Source organism: Adiantum capillus-veneris, chromosome 2, assembly GCF_014529385.1.
Source record: "Adiantum capillus-veneris isolate H3 chromosome 2, ASM1452938v2, whole genome shotgun sequence".
Classification (NCBI taxonomy): Eukaryota; Viridiplantae; Streptophyta; class Polypodiopsida; order Polypodiales; family Pteridaceae; genus Adiantum; species Adiantum capillus-veneris.
Window position 1 is genome coordinate 86,451,341 of NC_140932.1, and position 4,997 is coordinate 86,456,337.

General features: G+C 39.6%; 1 pseudogene; it reads left to right on the top strand.

Moving 5' to 3' along the window:
* The first annotated feature begins 546 nt into the window (after positions 1–546).
* LOC147463119 (protein STABILIZED1 pseudogene) lies at positions 547–3,841 on the top strand (annotated as a pseudogene).
* Positions 3,842–4,997: the final 1,156 nt, after the last annotated feature.

The following is a 4,997-nucleotide window of genomic DNA, read 5'->3' on the forward strand; positions in this document are numbered from 1 at the left end:
GCTTAGCATATCTCATAGTAAGTCTTAGACTATCTCGGAGTGAGCCTTGTATATCCCAAGCTTTAGCTTTCCTTCATTGTGAATATATGATATCTCAAGAAAGGCATAGACTTATGTTGTAATTCCTTACTTTGCAACTTCTATAGCGATCCCCTGCACAACTTGTCCATACTTTGTATGTCCAATTCGCTTGCAATCTTTATAGTGTGCAGGGGACCAAGAAATTTGATCACAGCAAAGCATCTGAGAATGATCATCTGAGCGCATAATAATGTTTTGCCCTTTATGATCTTCTTTCTCACTTGCTGTTAATTTAGCTTCATATATTGTTGGTAACCCAAAGTTAATTGCTCTACCTAAAACAGAGAAAGCAATTTCAACGTTGGGAGTTAAATGCTTTAGATCACAGCCAACAATTTTTATTGCAAGAGTTAAAGCTTCGCCAAAATAGGGGTCATCTAGCGACACATTATAGTTTGGGCGAACTTGCAAATAGACAGGTCTGTCTGCAAGGTTACTTTCAATTCCGCCAAGGAATTGATCTTGCAAATTTTTGTGTCTGGTGTCTAAAATCATTATGAGACACGATACAGCTAAGCCTACTCTAAAAAGAGGATTTACAGCGATTTGTACACATCCAAGGTGAACAAAGTGATAGCCCTTTTTTAGGGCTTCTGCTTTGTCATGTTGGAGGATCTCAGTAAGCTTAATGAAATGCATTAAGTTATCAGAGGGAATAGATGTTATTGCCCTATTATCTAGATAGACAGTGGAGGCTCTAAGTTTAAATAAATTTTTATGTTTATATACTTGATCGGGGTTGAGTTCTGGGATTTTCCATTGAGCAGAAGGTTCGGCTTCTTCTACAGCCATAGAGAGGTGTGCAAAAGACTTGGTCACTTTTGACAAAGATCTGTTCAAGAATGCTATTGAATGTTTACCTGAAATTGAGTCGTGTGGTATGAGTTTACTACGGGAATTTACTGTTTTCATTTACTCTAGGATTTGATGCCTGTGGCGTTACACTCTTAGATGCCTGCAGCGATCGTCGAGCTTGCGACCACGTGACCTTGCCTCACAACACGATTTCGGAAAACACCAATTGATTCTTTGGCAGTCGTTGTTGAAAGAGAAACACTTTGCTAGCCTTCTTGGTAGTATGAAAGATAACCTTAGCTTAATGATGGCAAGAGATTAATTAGACACTAATTAATGACTGATTAATGACTCTAATAATGACTCTGAAAATGGCTCTGATACCAAAATACGCACACTATAAAGATTGCAAGCAGAAGGAGTATATTAAGTGGAATTGGACATACAAAGTATGGACAAGGTGCGTAGGGGATCGATATAGAAGTTCCAAAGTACTGAATTACAACATAAGGCTATGCCTCTTATGGAGATATCAATGTACAAGGCTTACTCTAAGATATGCTAAGCTTCGCTCAAGATAATTTACAATGAAGGGGAGTCTCCCTTTTATAAGAGATTGGGTGGCTTCCTTTACAAGCTTCATGTAATGCGCATTCTACAAAATGGACATGTGGTCTTCCACTAAAGAAAAAGTGGACATGTGTCTTCCACTAAGGTGATCATGTTTATTCCACTTAAAGTAGAATCTTCTTGTGTTCTATTATGCTTACGCTTTTTTTCAGTCACTATGTGCTGGCATAGCCATAGCATCGTGGATGACATCAGTGCTTGTGTCACTGGGAGATAGAATAATATAAATAGAGAGAGAGTATATATATATATATATATATATACTCTCTCTCTCTCTCTCTCTCTCTCTCTCTCTCTCTATATATATATATATATATATATATATATATATATATATATATATATATATATATATATATAGAGAGAGAGAGAGAGAGAGAGAGAGAGAGAGCGATAGATGTGTGTGTGTATGCACAAGAAAACAAGGATAATTGTAGGGAAATCCATGTTTTTAATAGTCACTTGTCGGTGTACATGTTCATCTTTCTTATCGTGGGCTTCAGCAACCAGGTTTGGAAGAGATTTCACCCTATTTACTTGGTAAGCCGAAGGTTGTTTTTTGTCTCTTTGAGCCCACAAATGGCCACTTGTCTGAAGTTTTGAAACAAAAATAAAAAGGGCCTCATTATTTTTAAGCGTGAAAGCATCAACAACTCAAAATTGAAAAGGCACCGCAGATGATGTAGGGGGAGTATACCTTGTAAACGTCATTCATTTTGAGTCCACAAGGCAGCTGAATTTGCTGATAAATCCAGGGAAGAAGCAACATTTTCTACAATGTCAAGAAAGCTTGGGCTGTCTTCACCAGCTATGCAATGCTTTGGTTGCCATGTATGCTCTATAGTCCAGAAGTCGGGAAGGTTTCAGGAAAAACCTTAAGTATATATTTATCCGATGGAGACTCTTCAAGTGTACAACCCTCAAGTATGCGGTGCAAGAGAGGGAAGGGATTCTTGTGAGCATGGAGAAGCTCTAGTTAAAATTCCCACACACTTGTAGGCTATGGAATCCTCCCCAATACGAATATTTCTCTTCTTCTTCCCGTTGTCAGAGGCATGCAAGCTCCCGTACTTCCACGCTCAAAGCTTGATTCCCTCAACACAAAACCTCCATCACAATATTATGTTGCCAATCTTGGGTGAGGTGCAACGGGTTTCACTACTCGATTTGATATTGGTCATACTCGTGCTGCCCTTGATTTTCCTAATAGGGAAGTCACTATGATTGGAGGTGCCACTACATCTTCAAGTGGCATCAGCCGTAGGTGTGGTAAGGATTTTGCAGGTGATGAAGAAGACGAGGAGGAGGCAGAGGATAAGGGTTCGCATGAAAACAAGAAGTTTGATGAGTTTGAGGGGAATGATGTGGGTTTGTTTTCCACTAGTGAATATGATGAAGATGACAAGGAAGCAGATGAGACTTGAGAGGGTATTGGCAGGAGGATGGACTTGAGAAGAAAGGACCACAAAAAAGAGCGCTTGAAGAAATAGATGGAGAAGTATAGAGCTTCAAACTTAAAAAGTACCGAGCAGTTTGAAAATTTAAAGATAAAGATGTCCACCCATGAGTGCTACAGAATGGGATAGCATTCCAGAGATTAGAGACTATTCTCATGGCAATTAGAAGAAGAGGTCTGAGAGCTATATACATGTCTCTATCACTCTACTTGAGAAGGCTAAGCAAGAAAAGGAACACATGTCAGCACTCGATCCAAAGAGCAGAGCAACTGGTGGTGCTGAAACTCCTTGGGTCCAAACTCCTGTTACTGATTAGACGGCTATTGGGCAAGGAATAGGGATCGTGCTTTTTTCAAAACTTGAAAAGATTTTTTTGACTCGATTAGTGGTCTTACAATTGTTGACCCTAAAGATTTGAAGAGTATGAAGATCACAAGTGATAGATATAAAAAAGGCTAGACTTATACTGAAATCTGTTATTCAGACAAACCCGAAACATGCACCAGGATGGATTGCATCAGGGAGGCTGGAGGAGGTTGCAAGAAAACATCAGGCTGCAAGAAATTTCATTGAGATGAGATGTGAAGAATGCCCCAAAAATGAAGATGTTTGGTTGGCTTGCTGCTTAGCTTCACCTGATCAAGCGAAGGCCATTTTGACTAGGGGAGTTAAAGCCATCCCCAATTCTATCAAGCTTTGGATGCAAGCGGCTAAGCATCAGGACGGTGATGTCTAAAAAAGTAGGGTTTTAAGGAAACCACTTGAGAACATTCCAGATTTTGTAAGGTTATGGAAAGCCGAATGAGGACGATGGAAGAGTGTTACTCACTCATGCCATTGAGTGCTTCCCGGCTAATGGTAAATATCGGCCAGCATAGGTACGTGTAGGTGGAGCTGATAGGGGGAGCCGATCACGATGCTTTTTGGGGGGGTATTTTTTTTTAATTCATTAGTCGCAGGTTGTACACCTCTTGCAACATTTATACATTGTAATGGAAATGGCCTATGAACTTTGAGGATAGCAAAATTATGAGAATTAGAGTGAGAATGTTTCTGAGATCACTTTGAGAACATAGAGGGTGAACTTAATTGATGGTAACAACATAAACATGGTACTTAATTAACTTGGCATGAACAATACTTTTGCAAGAGAGAGAGAGAGAGAGAGAGAGAGAGAGAGAGTATTAGATAACATGACAATAGTTGAGGACCGGATTTACTTGGAGTCGGTCCCCCCTCCAAAAGGCATGATTCTCCCATCAAGAGAGACTTGGTACAATACAATCTTTGTGTTCCTTGTGACCATGGTGATGCTATGAAGATGGAAATTTTCATGCATCACGAGCATAACATAAACTTTGTAAAAAGCATTAACTATCCCAAGCCTTAGTCCCAAGGCCTCAAACACCTTGGAAGGTGGAGAGAGCTAGCGGGGAATGAGGGTAGGGAAGAGGAAGAAGAATCATTCATAGGAGAAAGAAATAGTTCCTCACTTATCATCACTCTTCTTGCTTAGCATAGCATTATAGCATAGTAATGAAGATGAACAAGATGGCAAGCTTAAACATTGAAGCATGGCTCTTGGTTGGATTTGCATTCCATAGCCAAGAGTATTGGTGTAGGCTCTCCACTTCTCAACAAGCTTGGAGAGAAGATGGAGCACTTGCACTTTGCACTCCACACAATGAGAGGATGTGTATGTGTGTGAGAGATAGTATACCCCCCTCTCATGCTTGGTCCGTCTCTCTCCCTCTCTCTCTCTCTCTCTCTCTCTCTCTCTCTCTCTTAATATTTAATTATATCATTTGGAACATGTATCCTCTTTTTCCTCTTTGAGAGAAAGAACTCAATTATTCATTTTTATGCATCTAAATTCTCATTGGACCCCTTTAAATCCTATCCAATAGGATTCAAGCACATCATGAGGGCCACATGTGGAAAAAAAAATTGAACATGTTTCTTTTATGCTTCTTAAGTCATTTGGTTTGAATTGAATACTTCAAGCACTTAGTCAATCAAGCATGTGTCTTTTAT